Genomic DNA, 21,789 nt, shown 5'->3' with positions numbered 1-21,789 from the left:
AAACTGACAACAAAAGAGCAAGTGATAAGTGGGGGAGACGTGTCCCTTCTGAAATACATAATGAGTGGGAGGAAATGCCAGCGAGACATTTGCAAGACATTAAAAATAAATTTTCTAGTGCAAAGAAATACCTAATATGATAAAATTAAGAGGATGTTGCATATTCTCCCACATTGCTTGTTCTGGCATGGAAAGAGATAGTATTTTCCAAATTTTGACGAGCTTCATTCAAATTCTCATCATTTGAATTATCCATATGTTCCAAAATTACACAATCACATTTGAACACAGGAAGGGATTTGCAAATCACCTAGTCCAACCCACTCATTTTAAAAGTAAGAAACAGGCCCAGAGAAGTGGAAAGACTTAAAACATCAAAGCACTTCACGTCAGACCTGTGCCTATATCCAGCACAGTTACACCTCCCTTAGCTTCATTTCAGGGTGCCGTGGAAATACCTTTCCTCCTCCTGGTCATTCCCGCTCAGCCTCATTGTAAGGATGAGAAGCCAGCCTCAAGGGGAGAAAGACATCTTTCTCCATAAACCTTCCTAAGCTGTGCTGGTCTCCCAGGCCTTACTCAAACTTTCCCTCCCTTGGACAGTTTCTGTACTCTCTATTAGAGAGCTAATAATTATCATTCTCTTTCACATTTAGCTCTTACTCTGTACTATCCTGGAATTTCTATGTTGTTTTCATCAGCTCAGTGTGCACGTCACTGCAGGAGTTAAGACTGGATCTTTCTAACTCCTGATTTACTCCTGCCTTTTCCTCTACCCTATAAGGCTTTTAATAGCAGAAAATGTTTTTAGTTCTACAGTCTAACACCTAACACAGTTCCTAATAAACAATACTTTTTGTATAAACAAAATATCATTATTTAAAACTTATTTTTTATTTTAAAAATAAAACAAAGAAAGGATACAGAATTTCCAAAAAAGTAGAAAATTAACACTAGTTAATATTTTACATATTGTTATCTTAGAAGTAGTTGTTCAGATTATAAGATTTAGGCTTAAAAAATGATCAAACAAAGAGCACAAACTGTTCTTTCTGATGAACTTACAGAGATTAGTAGTATAGTATAGTATAGTATAGTATAGTATAGTATAGTATGCCAGTCAGCCGTTGATTACTGTAACAATTGCCTGAGATAATCAGATTATAAAGTGAAAGGTTTACTTGTCTCACAGTTTTGGAAGTTTCAGTCTAGGGTTGATTATCTCCCTTGCTTTCAAACCTGTGGTAAGGCAGGGATGGCAAGTGGAGCCAGAGAAAAGGCCTGTTCACCTCATCCCGGAATGCAAATGAGCAAGGGGAGGGGTTGCAGTCCTCAGTCACCTTTGAAACACAGCACCAGTGACTGGAAGATCCCCCACTCGGCCCCCAACAGCTCCACCCTGTACTCCAGGAAACAAGCCTTTTACCCACAGACCTTTGGGGACATTCCAGATACAAACTATACTATTTAGCTACTTCACTTGCCATATGCACATGCATTACCATTCCTGATTCCAGACCAGTTTTCAGTTCCTTGAATTCAGAGATTATGTGGCATTTCCTATATCCTGCAAGTACTATAGTACATGAGGGGGAAATGGAGTGAATGTTAGCAGGAAATGTCAGATATATATTTAAGACCTCAAATTATTTTGCAAGAGTGTGAGTTTCCCCAGCTGATCTGTCTGAATGTTACCACATTCCACACCAATGGCACAAACCCTGATACAATAACACACAGGTAGATTTTGCCCACCAGGTGATTCTGGACAAGAACCATGGTCCGCAGAATTTGATGAATTCACTAATGGCAACCCTGGAACAGAGAGGGCTTCTACTGGGATGAACCAGGAACTCTATTCTTTACCCTGGGAAATCTTGCATAGAACATCAGTTTCTAAATGATTAAGATCTTAGGAAGGTATAACCAAGGCATAGGAAAAACAGTACATTAGAGTTAAGAGTATAGATTCTAGACCCAGACCGTTTGGTTTCAAAGCCCTACTACTTCCACTTAATAGATGGGAAAATCTGTACACGCACACACACACACACACACACACACACACACACACACACCAAGAATATCCTTTCATCATTTAAATTTTATCTGTAAAAAGAGAGTCACAACAGAGCCTATCCCAGACTGTTGTCACAAGGATTAAATAATACATTTGCTGCCCTTATAGCAATGCCTGGCAATATCCCTCAGTCAAGCTAGGTAATCATTAAAGGGATGAGCACAACATTTTTCATGAAAATATTTTTTATATAGGAAGTACCAAAATTATTTTTTTGATTAAATTGTCATATCCGTTTTAAAAATTGACATGTCTGGTGTGTTAGTCAGACTTCCATCACTATAATAAAAACCCTAAAAAAATAAACATAAATAGAAAAGGGTCATTTAGCTCACCCTGGAGGCTCTGCCTATCAGCTAGACCCATTGTTCTGGGCATTTTTGGTGAGGATGATGGATGGCAGTGAAAAAAGAAATGTGCAGTGGAGAAACTATTCACATCATGGCAAAAAGGGAGGAAGAGAAAGGGAATAGAGCCTTCTTCTTCTTCAAGGACATACCCCCAAAGACTCAAGGCTCTCTGATGAGCCCTACCTTACCATGTTCACTGAAACAGAAAAGCCCAATCTTTCTCAAGAAGTGCTTTCTTTCCTCCTTTTTTCCACTGTGATAGCTACTGCTGCACTGAATGCCTCTGAGCCCCTCCTAGAAGCCCTACCCTGGACAGGGGCCAGACACCCCACAACTTCTCTGGGAGACTTTGCTTTGACTGTGGAAACTTTAGATACCCTATGACCATCCAAGATAATTCCGCTTCTTAGCCTCTCTGAAAACACTTCAGATGCCTCCATTCTGGCCTACAAGGAGTCCCTCCCCTTCCCTTGACAGCCAGGACATCCATCTGTAGTTTTCTGAGTGCACGCCATACTTGTTTCCACGATAGCTATACTAATTTACAGTCCCCCAGTTGTGTCAAATTTTTCCATGGATTCACTCCAATTTTAGGTATTTTTGGTTTTGATTTTGGTTTTACTCCTGAAGTCAGCCTCTCTGAATGCAGGTCAATGAAATCTCAGTGTAGTTCTGATTTGCATTTACCTAGTGGCTAAGGATTCTGAGCATCTTTTCACATACATTTTGGCCATTTGTACCTCTTCTTTTGAAACATATTTTTCATATATTGATGGGGCTAAATGATATTTTGGGCTTAATTATTTTAGTTCTTTACATGTTCTAGATATCAAATCTCTATCAGGTAAGTAGCTGCAAAAGATTTTCTCTCATTCAATAGCCTGTCACCTTGTTTCCTTTGCTGAACAGGAACTTTTACAACTCGATATAGACACACCTGCTGATCCTTTTACTTTTTGTGCTACTGGAGTCTTATTCAACATATCTTTGTGTGTCTATGGCTTTCACTGTTTCTGCTGTGTTTTCATAGACTAGCTTCAAAGTTTTAGATCTTTAGCCTAGATCTTGGATGTGTCTTTGATTGTTTTAAAGGCTGAAAGATAGTTTAATTATCTACAAGTAGATACCGTGTTTCTCCCTGCATCATTTGTTAAAGAGGCTATCTTTTGTTCAATGTACATTTTTAGCTTTGTCTGTAATCAAATGATTGTACTTATGTAGGATTGTTTGCTCCTTTCCATTGATCTATGTGTCTACTTTTGTACCAATACTATGTTTTTTTTATTATGGCTTTGTAGTATAATTTGAACTCATATACTATATGTCTCTAGTCTTGTCCTCTTTCTTTAGGACCACTCTGGATATTACGAGTCTTTTGTGTTTTCATATGAATTTCTAGTTCTAGTTAAAGAATGTCATTGATGAATATTGCATGAAATTTGTAGATCATTTTTGGTCATGTGGCCATTTTAACATTGTAATTTTGCCAATCCATGAAAATGAAGGTCTTTCTAGTATCTTCAATTTCCTTCTTTGCTGCTTTAAATTTCTATTGTACAGGTCTTTCATATCGTTGGTTAGAATGATCCTGTTATGGTTGTTATCTGGATGTCCTCTCAAAGCCTCATGCAGTCATGGAGCGGCAGCTTTTTGGAGCTGGCTGAACTGGAGTCTGCAATTTAGTCATGGTTTGATGCTGGGATTATGCGTGTGAGTGTTACACCTGCCTCTGGGTGCGTAGCCTGCAGGATAGAAAGGCTCTTTTCTCCCTACTTTGTGCTCTTACTACTTTTTCTTTCTTCCCCCCAACCCAGCCACCATGAACCACCATGAAAAAGGTACATTTGTTCATGTGCCACCCTGACATGGAGTCAGCTGATCCGGACTGAAGCTTCTACAAACTGTGAGCTAAATAAACCTTTCCCTTTTAACTTTGGATGTCAGGTATTTAGTCCAGCAATAAGAGAAAAGTAATTAAGACGATCCTAAGATAATTTTTAAGCTATTGTGGATTGAATTATTTTCTTTATTTCTTTCTCAGTTACTCCATTTATACGTTAGTCATTACATGGCAACTTGAACAGATTTTAAAATGCCTAATGGATTAGTAAGCACAGTTCTGGATATGTCTGTGGGTCACTGATTTATAGGCCGGATGCGGGTGGCTATCATGAAGGAAATAATAACAGAAAGAAAAAGGAAGTGTTGACATTTTTAAGAGCTCCAGTTTCACCGCTACTTTTAGACCTTCCCCCCAATTTCTTTTTTTAAATTCATTTTATTTTGAGGATACAAAGAAAAACAAGAAGAACGAGCAGGAGGAGGAAAAGGAAGGAAGAGGAAGAGGAGGAGGAGAAAAAGGAGGAGGAGGAGGAGGAGAAGAAAAAAGAAGAAGGAGAAACTATGACAAAATTTTAGAACACATCAATCAGGGGCAACAATGGTATATACACTGCACATTGTCATCCCAAATAATTCACTCAGAACAAAACACATTTTCATTCAATTGTTCAAACAACACCAACACAAATCTTTCTCTTCAGTGAACTCAGAATCCAATTTCTAATGTACACTGAAACCGACAACATTCTAAAGATCATCTAGGCCTTCACACTAGACTAGTGCTACATCCTTGATCCTTCTTGCTTTGAAGCTTCCATCTTCTTGGGCTAAGCAGCAACTGGATCCTCCAACTTGCCAGGGTTACCCATGCCTTTCATCTTATAATTCTACCTAATAAATCCCTTTGCATAACTATACATACATTTTTCTATTGATTTTGTTCCTCTAAAGAAAATTAATTAATATATGTTTTGGTTTCAAGAGTGGTTCTAGAGAAACAGAATTGTAAGAATAATTTTCTCTAAAAAGTTTAGTGGTTCCTCGAGTTGGCTTTGTAATTCGATGAAACATGGTTTCTATGGTCTCTCCTTCTGATAATGTTATCACTTGTGAGATGCAAGGAATTTAGGAAATCTATATATAATATTTTTGAATATTTTTGGAAAAGTAAGAAATATGGTGCTGGCTGGTTGCTGTTAGCAGCTCTGGACAAACTGTTAAAGAAAAATATGAGCGCAAAGATTCAAATTCCTAGCACCAGACACGCATAAACAATCTAAAAGCTCCTAAGTGTGCTGACAGTGTAATAAGGAAAAATAATGAGCTCAACGGTGCAATTTCTTCTTTCCAGATATGCATAAAAAATCTAAAGGCTTCTAATTTTGTCCTGAAGTAGGATCTTCTCTCCTTTAGCTGTAGGAGTAAAGTTGCCAAAAAGCAAATATAAGCCTTCATAATACAACTGGCTGAGTTATAGCACAGGTTTAATACTCAGTTTTGAAGGATACCTGCAATTAAATTGAGAGCACTGGTAAGAAAAGAACGGAATCCATAAATTTATGTGGGGATGTCTCGGAGGAACTTGATAAGGGTAGAGACATTGAACTTCTAAATTCTGAAGAGATTAGTTTGTCAGAGGAAAATTGCCCACACCCACCCACCCTCCGTGCATAAGCATCTATTGTAGTTAGGGGTTGTGCAGAGAACAATTAGAATCAGCACATGGAGTTTATAATATTATTTTTATAACGGTCACAAGGAGTTTACACAAGAAAATGCAGGAAATCTATCCACAACACCAAAGACATAGAATATTTAGTCAAAGGCCTAAATCCCACAGCAGTGTCCCACATGAGTCCAGATGAAAACCCAGAGCTCATGACAATGCCTCCCACGAGTCCAACTGGAGGTTGAGAGCTCACAAGAAAGGCTCACGCCAGTCTCTTTTACATATCCACACCAGGAAAGCCCAAAGGTCAGCAGTGGAAGCTAGAAACGTCCATACCACCGGGTTGAAGGAGCTGTGCTGGTGGGATGAGGGTTCTATGCTGGAGTCAAGAAGTCACACTCACAACAAAGACCAGGGCTGTCCTGAAAGGCACCACAGCCATCCTCAGTGACACGGAGGCCCCGAGCTCCTCTGACGACAAGCACAGTCGTGTACATGCCAGGAAGCCAGTGTGATGCGTTCATCCTGGAGACCAAGCAGTACATGTCTTCCCCTCCAGAGCCAGGAAACAATGCTTGATGTGAGGACCAAAGCTTCTCCAGGAGAACCAAACGGCTCAAACAGCAACTCGTAGGAGAACCCACAATGCCTCAATGCAATAATGCATTAATGCCTCAACACCCTCCTTCTCCTTCCCCACCTATTTATGCTGGCAACTTTCCTCAGGTGGAGCATCTTCACTCAGTGCCATGCTGATGTAATCCAGCTGGCATTGAGTTGACCACTAGTTCTTAATCTATAACAGCGTCTCTGTCCCCAGCTTATGTGGCATTGGCCTCCACTTAAGGAAACTAGTACTGGCCTCCACTTGAGGAAACAGCAATGACCTTCCCTGCTGCAGATACCCAGTAACACAATGCCCCTGTTCCTTATGCCTACCTCAACACCAAATTTGCCTCCAAGCCTATAACAAGGCTCAAATCTCATAAGGCTTCTAAATGTGAAGGACACAGGATGACCTATAAGTAGATACACTACACTCTCAAAGAATTTCATGAGTTTTTTAATTCATAAGAGCAGAAGTGGATAGATTGTAAGGGTGTGGAATAATAGTGGAAGAAACATAAACCTGGATCAGACTGAATTTCTTGATATGGGCCCATTAAGTAGAGAATCTACGTCTAATACAGCTGTTGGTATTTAAAATAAAAGTGCTAGCAGTTTATTTGGTTGGTTGATTTGGATCAAAAGATGTTCCACTGTGAATGAGCTGGAGATGCCTGATGTTCCTTCATCAACTATTGATGAAGGTATTCAAAGGCTCAGGGAGATGTGAATGCTGGAGTGGACTTGCCAGGTAAAACCCATCTTTTCACATAGAAGGGGTCCAAAAAATGTACTCACAGATACCCTGAAAAACAAGATTGAAATGGAGCACCAGCACCCTTGTTCTCTGTATACCAGATTGTACAGTGAGAACCACAGTCACTCAATTGGGACACTTCAATGTGATGGGTATAACTGGATCCTGGAGCAACAGGACCAAGTGGCAGCACTCAACAGCCAAAGGCTAGGTGGGATTACTTACTGTAATGGACAGCAAAAGCAAGGTAATGATCACAACCATCTGACCTCGCTACACCTTTGATGTTGGTAAATAACCACTGTGTTCCCAGAAGTGATATGAATGTGAAGCAGACTAATTTTTAATGCATTTGTGTAAGTAGGAAATTTTGGGAGCAAATGAATAAAACACCACCCTAAATACTAGCAACAAGGAATCATAACCCCTCAAGCAATTCCAAAACATGAATCAGTTTACAGGCCCAAACCCTCTTGAAAGAAGGGGAAGCCATATCCACTTGGGGAAAGACCGAGGCACACTACCAAAAGAATCCCTTAATTTAACCTGTGGTAATTTCTCCAGTTCCAAAATGCAAAATTAAGAAAGATATACTTAGTATCTGGAAGAATCCCCATATTGCTTTCCTAACCTGTGGCTTGAGTGCTATTATGATGCTAAAGGTCAAATAGAAGCCATCACAGTTGTCTCTATGTAGGAAAATAATAAATCAAAAGGAGTATCACAAACCTAAGTGGATTTCAGAGATTAGTGTCACCATAAAGAACTTGAAATATGTTGGGGTGTAATTCCCACTACATTCCCATTTAACCTCCCTAATTGGTCTGCGCAGAAGATGTATGGATATTGAAGAATGATGCTAAATTACTATAAACTTAATTAAGTGGTGATTCTAATTGCAGCTGATGTACCAAATGTGGTTTACTTGCTTGAGTACACTGATACATCTCCTGGTACCACTATGCATCTATTGATTTGGAAAATGGCCTTTTTTTCCATAGCTATCCATATGGTATACCAGTTGCTTTCAACTGCAGGGCCAACAATATACCTTACTGAACTCATTCTGGAACATATCAACTCTCCATCTCTGTGTCACAATTTAATTAGTAGGAATCTTGGTCATCTTTCATAAGTTTCATACTGGACCATTAAATTGATGACACAATGATTACTGGAAAAAATAACCAAGCAGTAGCAACCACTCTGGACTTTCTAGGAAAGCATTTCCATGTGAGGGGATGGGAAATAAATTAATGCCTCATTTCATAAACTTAATTCTTCCCATGATTCTGGTCACAAACTGAATTGATGAGAACTGAGTTAAATTCAATAATTAGGCTCAATGTTGACCTTATAGGGAAGTTTGATTCTCTTCCAATTTGTTTTGCAACTAGAATCATGGAAAGAATAAAGTTTGTGAACTAAGGTACCATTGCAAATTTAACTGAAATGAAGGACCTTTTCCTTCAGTGAAAATCCTTAGTCTCCAGTGATGTAGGGCATCGAGAAATATTGCTTTTAAAGTGAAGGATAATTGTTACATCTAGCCTCACCCATGACCAAGAAAGAGGTGCAATGCAGATTGGACCTACTTGAATTTTGAAGGCAATAGATTCCTCACTGAAGAGTTTTAGTTGGTGTTTGAATGTCCACTTGTATGCTTTGATACTCTGACTTGAGCAACTGTCTCTAAGATGATAATTGTAGTCTATTAACTGGTGATTTCTTATTGGGTTTTTTTTTTGTAGTTCTGTATTAATTGTACCCTTACACCGCTTTGTTTTGTTCTGGTTTTTTTCTTTTTCCTTTTAAATAAAATTTTTTTTAAAAAAGAGTTTTAGTTGGTCTATTCCCAAGTGACTCAGAAAATTACTAGTTTTGAGTAAAGCTGAGAACAAGAGAAGGCTCTACAAAAACTGCAGGTTATGCAGACTGCTCTGGTGTTTGAGCCATAGGACCCAATAATACTTGATGTGACAGTGCAGATACAGAAGTAGTTTATAGCCTCTGACAAGCCCACATACGTAAATCAAAGCAGAAGCCCTTATGACTTTGGTCAAGGCTCTACCATGATCTGCAGACAACTCTGAGAAACAGCTACTGGTCTGCTATTGAGTGTTAGTGAAAACTGAATGTTTGACCATGTGGCGCCACAGTACTAAGCAACCTAGCTGCCCATCACAATCTGGTGCTAACTGACCCAATTAAGTTGTAAAGTTGTACAACACTCCATCATCAAATGGAACTGATATATAAGTGATCAGGCCCAAGAAGATCCTGAAAGTATTAACTAAGTTACTTGGAGAACTGGCTCAAATGCCCATAGTTCCTACACCTACTTATTGTACTTCCTTCCATCCCCTAGCCTACACCAAGGGCTTCAAGGGATGTACTCTGTATCAGTGAACAGAAAAGAAAAGACTAGAGCCAATTTTACGGACGGTTCTATGCTTTATGCCAAAAAGCACTCTGTTAGTTACTTTTCTCAAAATACCCAACACCAAAAGTTAAAGGAGGAAAGGTCTACTTGGCTTACAGTTCACAGAGGTTCCAGTTCATAGTTGGCTGGCTCATGGCCGAGTGACATGGCAGAGGGACAACATAAAAGAGAAACTATTCATGGCAGCCAGCAGGCAGAAAACAGCAAACAACAAGTGACAATCAGTGAAAACAGAACCACTCTTTCTGTGTCTTATACTTTATCCAGGCTACTCACCCTTAGGCTAGCACTTGCATCTTTAATCCTAGCCTCGCAGTGTGAATCAATCCCAGCATCACATCCTTGATACCAGCACCTCACACCCTAGCACCAGCCACCTCCCAAAAGCCCCAACTACATCTACATGATGCTTTGGGAGAACATAGTTACAAGCCATAATAAGCTCCCAGAAGTAGACAGCAGCAGCAATGCAGTCCCTGTCTAGGATATGCTTGAATGGTAATGGTGAGGAAAAGTCTTCAAAAAACAAAAAAAAAAAAAAGAAGTGTTTGTAGGGGTGATTAATGCAGACTACAAATTGAAGATGAGACTACTATTCCACAGTAGGGGTAATGAAGTATGGGGAAAGAAATGTCATAAATTAACCTAACCTCTTGTAACTTGCAACTCTGCTAGACCACATGATTGCTTGTTCTGGAGAAAGTTTCGCAAAAGCAGAGTGTGTGAGAAAATTAAAGCAGGACCTTAGTCCCAGTAGAACACTGCTGGGGCAGCATGAGATCCTTTCTTAATATATGTCTGAAAGAACGGTGAGCATGCAGGCCAGATTTAATCAAATGTGATCCCTGGGATAGTTAAACAAAAATGCTCTCGCTTATCTCCACATTACCTTTCTCATCTCCCATTTCTGTTTTTGTAAAGACAAGATGCTAATAAAAAGGTAGAGAAAATTCTAGTCATGGCTTCAGTCCTAGAGACTGTGGCGCACTTATCCCATAACTTTGTCTCTCTTGTTTTCTTTTTATCTCATTTTTGGGACCTGTCTCCTCATAGAAACCAACAATGAAGAGTATGTTTAGCATACAGGAGATCCCTTCACATCTAGTAGTATTATCATGCCCAGGACTTACAGTCAGTGAGAAACTATGACAACCCAATCAAGGCTGGATGACAAGTGACCCAGAGCCTTGAGAAATGAAAGCATAGGTCACTTATCAAATGAAGAATCAAGATCTCCTTAGGTGCTCACTGAAGACAGAGAAAATATAAAGTAAGTAGTAGAAGAAGGTAGTTATAAATGCCAGCTATGAGCCATGAGTAGTTACAGAAATGAAAGTTGTAATTGTCACCAGTATTTATTTATTATTTTGTTAATATACTTGTGCATAGACACATGTTAAGCAGATATTTGTTTTCTTTCTTTGTATCATAATGTTGATTGACTTACTATAGAGATTTAAGTATTATGAAGTCTACATTATGATATTTAAGTTATACAATGTTAGAAAAAATAGCAAACATTACACAAAGAAAAATGGCCTTTTCTTCTGGGCACAGAATTAGTGTTTCATGCACGATATCATGTTATGCATAATCATTAATTTGCTATTATACTTAGATATTAAGTATAGTTTAGGAAAATGTGTCTGGTTGTTGCATTGACAAGGGATGGATCATGACTTTTCATCATAGTCTGTCAACCTGAATGGAGGAAGTGCCCAGTGGATTCACAGAGCACAGTTCTGGGTGAGACTGTGAATGACTGACATGTAGGCCAGGAAAGTCATGTCATGGTTTAGGTCTACACTGTCCCCAAAAGTCTCGGGCTGACGAATGTGGAGGTTTTGGAAGGTGACTGGATCAATGAATTAATTCACTGATGAACACTGAACGGGATGCTGAGGAGATAAGCCATGGTTGGAAATTAGTCACTGTCATGTGACCTGAAATTGTGCATTCTGGTCTCTGGCTCCCCCTTTCTCTCTCCATTTCCTGGCTGCCATGAGGTGAGCAGCTTCCCTCTATCATGCCTTCCACCATGTTTCTGCCTTGAAGACAACTGTCTGTGAAAGAAGAACCTCAAACCCATGAGTGGCTGTTGGGTAATATGTCTCAGGATGAGAAAGCTGATGAATACACTGAGGGGAAAAAACCCATTCTGGATCTGAGTGGCACTAACCAATAAGCTTGTAGCCTGGATAGAATAAAAAGGGAAAGAAAGAGGAAGGGTTCCTCCAGTCTCCAAGTCTTCCAGTTTTCTGATGCAGACTCATACTGTCGATCTCCTCCCTTCAGTGAGTTTCCAAGCATTCAGCCTTAAACTATATTCTCTATGCCATTTGCTCTGCATCTTTTGCACTCTTGGGCTACACAGCTATTAGATGCCCTCATTCTCAGGTGCACAGATGGCCATTGTAGACTCTGCTGCCTCTGACTCTGTAAGTCTACCTTTTAAAAAGCCCTTTTAAATCTATACATATATTTTGCATTCACTTTTTTCATCTTAGAGAATCCTAATACATTCATTATTGGTCCATAGAAAAACCATTGACTTTTTAATGTTGATTTTATATCTTGCTACTTTGCTGCATTTATCAGCTCTTAAAATCTTTTGGTGGCATCATTAGGGTCTTCTAAGTATATGATAATACCAACTTCAAATAAAATAAGTCACTTCTGCCTTTCATGTTTGTATCACTGTCTCTTGCCTATTTGCTATCACTAAAATTTCAAGATCTATGTCGTATAGCAGTGTGTGGATACCCTTGCTGTCTTTATCATTTTTCTTATTGCCAGGACAAAACAGTAAACATCCACAACTTAAAGGAAGAGAGCTGTATTCTGGTTAACAGTCTTCAGAGGTTTCAGTCCACTATCATCTGGTCCCCAGAAGTTGCCTCTGGCCTTTATAAAAAGACCTCCTAGCAGGCCGCCACATACCATGCTGGAGCTCACTTGAATCCCACTAGCAGTGGCTTTCCTTTGTCTTCAGGTTCAGGTTTTCATCAGAATAAATGCCAGGATAAATAGAATTTTAATCCACTACTTCTCTAAACACAAAGGAAAATCTAATACCCATGGGTTAGAAATTTTAATCCCATGTTCCAATATAAAAATGTCAGCCTTTGTCAATTTACAGAGAAAAAAACAAAATGATTATGAGTGAAGAGAAATTTTCATAAGCAAAAAAATTAAATTGATGCAACCAACCGAGGCTATGGTTAACAGATGGAGACCAGTTTCAAAAAAATTTCCTGAATATATAATTGAGTTTAATGTTGAGCAATGAGAATATGGTAACTACTTGTCTCTGAAAGGTATAAGTAAATGTCAAAAAATATTAGTTGAAGAAAAACACTATTGAGGCGGAAAAGAGATTCTTTGTTAAATATTCCATACATAGAGAACAATGAATATCAAGAATAAGAATATATCTGAGAGGCACTGAGCAACAGTAAACACCACTTGAATAAAGCACTATTATGCAAATGTAAATTTTAGCTACACTGTTTTGAAAATTAATACTCGGATTTGAAGTAAAAAAAAAAAAAAGATATTCCCACAGTTTTTGGATTTTAAAAATGAGATGTAAATAACCTGGGGTTTATCTCAGTGTTTCTATGCTTAAGATCTCCTCCTTTTGTCTTAAACTTACAAAAAAATAGGAAACTCAGCTTTACTTTTCCATACTGCTAAATCTTAACACGGTATCACTTACATTTTAGCCCTTTCTCTCCAACTATTAAAGAAAAATTAAAAAGTAACAGACTATAATCTTATAAAAACCTACTCATTCATTAACATATTAATTTTCACTGTATTTACAAACTCTGTTTCTTTGTCCATTTTCTTCTACTTTATTACTCTAACCCTCTAATTCCATCCAGTAGCAGACCTGTCTGTTGAAGTTCCTGTCTACTGAAACTCTGAGAATATCCCCTGAGACTTCTAAAATTACCCAAAATTCTCCTCAAAACATCCTGGACTGACAGTCATGAAATGTAACTCCTAAAAATATCTCTCTTAATAGAAATGTTGTAAAAGGGAAAGAGTAAAATAGCTTTTAAAGAACTTGGTTTTCCAATTAAAATCATGTGTCTAGGATAAAAATCCATTATAATACTGAAAAAGATGTTATCCAAACAGTGCTGTGCTCTAGGTAAAATCTGTATTCTTAGTTCTGACAAATTTTGACTGAAGTTAGCATTGTTGACCAATGAACTGGGGTTTTAAAAACTATTGCATTACAACAAGCCTACAAACTGAGCAACAGTGCACCAACTTTGGAAATCATTTGCTTAGCAGACAACACATTCTGTAACAGTCACATTTCTATTACATTTTCTATTACATTTAGTAAAACTTACATATCCTGAGGAAATTTAGTAATTTAATTTACTTAATGCTTATAGTTTGTTTCATTTAATTTTACTTAATGCTTATAGTTTGTTTCATTTAATTTTAACACATAATGCATTCACATGATCAAATAGTAAAGTTTCATGAAGAGTAAAAAGGCAAAACAAATTAAACCTTTTATTTACTTCTATCACTTATTCAGCCCCTTACATATAAATACTCTCTCTTAACAGATAATCAGTTATTTCTGTATCACAAGACAGTTCCCCAGATATCACCAACACAACCTGTTGATATGGTAAAATTAAGTTAATCGCTTACTGAGTTAAGATAAAACATTCCATTACAAAGCTTTGTAGCGCTTCATGGGATATAAGGTGAGGTAAAAAATTGTACTGAGAATTGGAACTGTAAGTTTAAAGTGCATCTTTCAGTGTAGAGCCTTGACAAGACCTAAGTAAGAATCACAATAGAACAGTTGAGGCTTGGTACAATATTCAAGGTGAGAATTTTGAGACCAAATGATTCAAAGAATCTTAGGGCACAAACTTCATCATTTTCGATGAAGAACTGATGGATCTTTTGGAATGCCAAACCATTTGCTTGGACATGACAGACCCAGATGAATAAAAATATAATAAGGAGAGTAATGGAAAAGCAAAATCAAGTTAGTTCAAACAATAAGTATGATTTCTGTTCTTAGTATGAAGTCTGAGAGTAGCTGTAAACGATTTCTGTTCTCAATCAGCTTTCAAGTCTCCTTCCAAAAGTTTTCAATGCATTAATTAGAAATGTATATCTTTGTATTATTCTTTTTTATTTTAAAAACAATCAAATAAAAAAGGATAAAACTGATATAAAATTACCCAAAAATGGAAATTAATACTAGTTAATATACTGCGTATTGTTATTTTGAAAGTAGTTGTTGTTCAGATTGCAAGATTTAGGCATTAAAAAATGGTCAAGCAATTGAACAATGAATACATAAAATGCTATTTTTGATGAAAGGGATTAGCAATATAATTATCTATCTTGTACATATTTACATACACACATATATATGCATATATATAATCTTTTCTTTCTTTTCTCCTTTCCCCTATCCCAGTTGCTCTTTCCTTTTGAGCACTTTCTTTCCCCTTCATTTTCACAATATCTATTGTACATTTTGGGACTTATTCTTTTAAACAGGATTACACATTAAACAGTCTTACAAACTTGCTTTTCTAATTAACAATGTATTTTGGATATTTTTTTCAAATCAGTATTGGAGAGTTTACTCATTTTGTATACAACTGTTTATAAAATATTCTACAGTATAGATATACCAAAATGAATTTAACTGATTTCCTGTTGGGTTGCTCCCAACCTTCCTGTTTGTTTGTTTGTTTGTTTGTTGCCTTTTGCTTGCCAACCACATATTGCACTACTAAAGTACATCTCCAGCCCCAAGCTTTTCATACATAATACTAACGAAGTAGCAACGAATATCCTTATATGTATGTCATTCCACAAACTTATATGAATTCTCAAAAAGTGAGATTGCTAAATCTGAAAGTTTATGCATTTGTAATTTCAATACTGTAAATTAATTTCCATAGGGATTGTGCTCGTGTACTAATTCTACCAGACTCCCCACATCTCACTTTATAGAATAAGTACAATACCAGAGATATTAACTGAGTTATTTAGCTCTATAAATTAGTTAAAGGCACCTGTGTCCACAGTCCTGTAGCAGTGTTCCTATTTACCTGAGCCTTTCTGAATGTGATGACTTGGCAGGTGGTGACCTCTAGGGCTCTAGTTGGAAGATCTCTATAACTTCTTTTTATAAATAACCAATACAGAAAAACCAAGCACACTTCCTAATCTGTACTCCCTAGCCCAATTGAGATATCTGAGTGGACTCTGCCAGAAGAAAAAAAAAAAAAAAGAAAAAAGAAATGTGCAAGAAGAAGAAAGAGAGAGCATGCAATAGGAAAGAAGTCACCTTGAGCTATGAAACAGATTGGTTGCATTAGTGTGTGTCTTTAAAAATAGCAACCTCGTTAACAAATGCAGTCATAATTTACATTTCCAGACATTTTTAAACATCTTTGGTTTAATACAGCCTCCATCTCTTGCCATCCAAGTTGGCTTTGCTGTGATTCTCTGACTGCAGTTTACAAAAAGTAAAAGCCATTAGGTACATTATGGAAGCTATAAAATACCATATGCATAGATCATTAACAGGCTTACTTGTTTTGCTTGATCTGCCTTTCAGTCTGTCCTCATACACCTTGATGGCTTTAAATAAGCTCATCGAGAATCAGCTCCCTTGATATCAGGTAGTTTGGCTAAAAGACAAAACAACAAAAACAAAACCATAAAACAATCTCCCACTGCATCCAACAAACTTCTTTGTTTATCTGGTTCTGCCAAGGACACAACATAAGCATTTTCCCCTGGCCAAAAAGAATGGGAAATACAGTAATACCTCAGTTAGGAATGGTTCTGTTTAAGAACAATACTGTTGGAAAACAGAAATATTTGACAAAATTTTGCGTCATTTGTGAACTTCACATTGGATGACAAACAACCACAGCTATCCTCCCCAGAATCGCGGAATGAATTGCACTCATAAACCGAGGTACTACTGTAACGCTGAGTTGTCCACACACAAAGAGTAAGATTTATCTTTAAAGTAACCAGAAATAACCATATGCATCACAATAATGATACATCCATCATTATTATTATCTTGTTTTAAAAAAGCAGAATGTCATACGTTGGCAGTCATTTATATGGAAATCATAGGAAGGAGGAGAGGAGAAGGGAACAAAACTGATACTGATCATTGACATTTATATTTTGCCAGACACCAATGATTCTCTAACCAAAATTTAGCTGGCATGGAATCAAGCAGAATTCAGTCCCCAAATCCAGTTGAACTCCCTGCCCCACGTCCATTCAGCCATTTTGAACTCAGGAGGACTGAGCTCCAGGGATGTACAGAATCTGCACAGAATCTCCACCGTTTGAAATAGAAAGACATTCCATAAGAGAAGGGGCATAGCAGTAGCCATCTGTATACCAACAGGTCAAATTATCAAAGAGAGAGCGCTCTGTACAAGCAAAACAATCTAAAGAATTTTTTCAAGTGAAACACAGATATCTATAAAGCTAGAATAATATTTTTAAAATCTGTAACATAATGATTAGAAAATAATTTAGAGAGAACTACCCGGGTGCCTTCCCTTCTTACCCACCACAGTACAACCAAGCTCTAATTTGAGGGTAATGACTTACATGAAAATTCTTAAGCTAATTTGTTTTTGTGGGGACTTTAGATTTTCAAATATCTTACTTTAATATTATGCATGTTTGAGATTGGCTAATTTATTCAACTGCAATTCCTTACTTCATTGAATAAAGGATGAAGGAAAATGCAAAATTAAAACTATACAAAAGGTGTTGGTTTTTCAAAGGATCAACCAGACAAAGAAAAATAAATTGTCTGCACTTTTGTTATGTGAGTGTAGAGACCTGACTTTAAAACTGTGGGATTTTTTATAAGCAATGTGTAGAATGTTCCCTATTGCTTTATGGTTATGTAAACTTCCACAGCTTTTACACAAAGAATTTGGAAATCGCCTGTTAAAGTTTCAATCCTTTAAAAATATCCATATCTGCAGTCAATTTCTCATTATATAAACATTAGGTTTCAGTTTTGTAGATTATATAAAGTCTCTATTCCTATTGTTTTCTTCTCTGTAAGTTAGGTGCTTACAAAAACTCAAAAGATAGATTTCAGCTTGATCCACTTTATTTGATAATTAAAAAACAAAAGCTATTTCTGTAATTGCATAGATAAATAGAAGAAAATCATTTACAAGAATATGTGCCAAATCTTACCAATAGACGCCTCTGTTTAAAAAACATATAAGGTTTTTCATTTTAACTCTGTAAACTTTTAGCCATTGTTTGAATTTTTAAGAGAATTTTATATATTACTTTTCAAAAAAGATCTAAAGTCAAAGTTACTTGATTAAACTCCAATTCAAAAGCAGAATATTTGTCTGCCTTGCAAAATCTAGATACTACATTGCATTGCCCAAGGTGTAGCCTCCCAGAAAAGACTTTCTTTTTTGTGCATATTGACATCATTTGTGTCAAAGGGAAGACTCCAAGAAAAGTGTTTTTAAATAAATTTTGAGAAAATTCAGCTGCTTTAAGCATTGGCTGCTTCTGTCACTTGCATTTTGCACGGTGAATGGGGAATATTATCCATTCTCAGGGCTTTCCCTTGTCTTTCTTTTCCAAACAGCCGAGATTCTGTACAATCAATTCCAATCAAGTTTGTTCCGTGTCCTTTTTGAGTCTTTCAAAGAATGTTCTTTTCAAAGGCAATATCTTTGTGCTATTAACCTTTGAACATCCCTTTTCCAGCACTGCACACTAGATTGAATTCTGATCATTCACCCCGCAACCTATCACTTCTCTCTTATTGCTTTTCCTGGCTCTTTCTCAAGCTTTTTAAGCAGCCAGCCTGCAGTCAAACACTGGCAAGTTCACACACACTGTTCTGAGAAAACAAGCCTTTAAAAGCGTCCTCTGAATTTGATCAGAAAATCCACTTACTCCTTTCCTCCAAGGATGAATTAAATTGAAAAATCCTGTAGGCTGCCATTTAAATCAATTCAGCCAGGATTCACTGAGTCTTTCTATGTCCAAGACACTATAATAGACATGGAGGCATTTACAGTGACTAAATAAAGTCCTGCCCTCAAGTAGTTTATAATCCAGCAAGACCAAATAAGCATCCTTCAATTCCTCAAGTTAGCCTCTAGTAGAATATATTTACTCTTAGAAACTTTAGAGATTTTTTTTGTTATTTTTATTGTGGTAAAACTTACATCAGATAAGACAGCACTTTAATAATTTTAAGGCACAATTCAAGAACAATAAGTCTATTCACAATGCTAGGCAACTATCAAAACTATTCACTTCCAAAATTTTTCATCATCCTAAACAGAAGCTTAATAAATTCTGTCACCTTTGATTAGTTCCTGATAACTTTTCTTCTGTCTCTATGAATTTGGCTCCTTTATTCTTTTTTTATTTTGAAGACAATAAAACCAAACAAAATAAAACAGAATAGAGTCAATCAAAACAAAAGGACAAATATGGTACATGACTTAAAAACAAAATACAAAGAGATCAATAATAGCTCCCATAGTACCTCTTGTTATCTTCAAAGGAACTGCCCATACCATCAGGCATAATAAAAGCAAACAAAATAGTACAGAATAAAAACAAAACAATGGAAACAGTACATGACTTCAAAAGAAGGTAATGGTAAAAGAACAATGGGTACCATAATGCATCTTATTGTCTCCAAAGTAGTTGCCTGTATCATCAGACATAATACAGTCAAACAAAACAAAGTAGAATAAAATTAGTCAAAACAAAACAAAGAAAACAATACAGGGCTTCAAATCAAGCTAACAGGAAATCAAAAATGGCCACCATAATATATTTTATTATCGTTGGAATGATGGCTGTCCATGCCATCAAGTATAATAAGATTAGACAAAAAAAAAAAATATACAGGTTTCAAATCACTATAATAGATTAACAGTTGTCACTGCCTTTCCTTTTTAGACACACCCTCCCCTTTCACCTTCACAGGATGTATTGTGCACTTTGGATCCCAATAACTCCTTTAGTTTTTACGCTAGGGAGACAACACGTTATTCACCTATGTGACTCTGAAACATTTCACCCCTGAGCATGATCTCAAGTTGTATCCACTTACCTACAAGAGCCTGGGGGTTATCTTTCTTTACAGCTGAGTAGCTTTCCATTGTATAAAAGTGCCATGGCTTTCTAACCAGTTTGAAACTGATGGGCACATTACCCCACTTCTTTCTGGTTCCCTGTCACATAAAGCATTTTTTTCTCTCCTTTGACTTTTAGTCTATGAACCCCCTTTGGGGTTAAATGTGTTTCTTGTTAAAGCATATTGATAGACCTTGTCTCCTGATCCACTCTGCCTGTTTCTTTTTATTGGTGAATTGAGGCCATCTATATTAGCAATTATGACCAACATTCTCTGCTTCATCTCTGCCGTCATCTTTTCCTGCCATTGGTTGCCTACTTTTCCCTTTCATTCAATTGTCTGTCCCACTCAGTGACCCCCCTCTGCTACTATTCCTGAAACCGTGTTTTTTCTCTCTCTCTCTCTCTCTCTCTCTAGAATGTCCTTCAGTATTTTTTGTATGGCTGGTTTGGTGGTTATGAATTCTTTCAGTTGTTCTTTATCATGGAAGTATCTTGTTTTTTCCATTAATTTTGAAAGATAGTTTTTCAGGGTACATCAACCTGGGTTGGAAGTTGTTTTCTTTCAGGACTTGAATACTTCACTCCAAGTTCTTCTTGATTTAATGGTTTGTGTCAAGAGGTCTGTTGTGATTCTGATGAGTTTTCCTTTATAGGTGATCTGTTTCTTCTCTCTAACAGCTTTTAATATTCTGTTCTTATGTTGAATTTTGGAGATCTTGATTATTGTATATCTTGGTATAGATTTATTTTGGTTATGGCTGGCTGGAGTTCTATATACCTCACATATCTGACATCATTTCCTTCTCCTATGCTTGGGAAGTTTTCTGAAATTATTTCTGTAAATAACCTTTGTACTTCATTTGTGTTAACCTCTGTTTTTTCACTTACATTTATTATTCTTAAATTATTCTTCTTCATCTTGTAGCCTTTAAATTGTTACTTCCTGGTTTGTTGTTATTTTTAAGAGATCTTAGCTTTCATGACTGCAAGCTGTAAATCTGTCTTCAAAGTCTGAAAGTCTGTCTTTAGTTTCTTTCAAGTGGTTTTGTCAGCTTTCAATAGTTTTTAATTTTCTGGTAATCTCTTTGAATTTGTTTCATGTATTCTCTTTTTTTATATTCTTCATTTAAGGTCTCCTTCATTTTCCCATGCTCCTCTATTCTTCCATCTACATCTTCTTTGGAGGTACTTAGCAATTCTTTTACTATGTTTCTCATTTCTTTTTTTACCTGTAATAGTATTTCTGTTCTAAGTTCTTTTTTAGCCTCTTGAAGTTGTTTCTTTTTTGCAGTTGCTGCTGCTTCAGGAACTTCAGGTGTGCGACTCCCAGTCTGTTCTGAGTTTACATCTCCTGGACCAGAACTTCTTGGGTTGGAGGCCAGAGACTGATTTTTCTAGCAAGTGCTGGCTGCAGATATCTGATGGTGACCACTGGGTGTGCTGGTGCCTGGCTATCTGCTGCTTTTCCCAGCCTGCTTTGGCTCACAGTTAGTAGAGTACCTGCAGGGTTGAGGCAGGCTGCAGCTTCCCTACCAAGCTGGTTAACAGCAGGGAGCACCCACTGTGTAGAGTGTGCATGGGGACAGGGCTGACCGCCACCTCCAGCCCCATTTAGTTCAGGATAGATTTAGGGAAACCTCAGCAATGGTTGTTATAATGTGCACAGGAGTGAACTCAGTCCAAGCAGTTTCCAATTTCCAGCAGTCTGCTCCCAGTTAGAAACTGCTGGAGGGAGCCAGCTGCAGTTCTGGTTCCAGGCTTATCCAGCCCGGCTCCAAAATAGCTCTCAGCCAATCACTTTCTTCCATGGGAGGACCAAGTCCTCTGCGCTCACTGCCAGCCAGTGCAGTCTTCCGTGTC

Source organism: Cavia porcellus, unplaced genomic scaffold (genome assembly GCF_034190915.1).
Source record: "Cavia porcellus strain 051 isolate PalLab524CR breed Dunkin Hartley unplaced genomic scaffold, mCavPor4.1 scaffold_19, whole genome shotgun sequence".
In the NCBI taxonomy this organism is placed as follows: domain Eukaryota; kingdom Metazoa; phylum Chordata; class Mammalia; order Rodentia; family Caviidae; genus Cavia; species Cavia porcellus.
The sequence above is the reverse complement of the archived record's forward strand: the minus strand, read 5'-3'. Positions refer to the sequence as shown.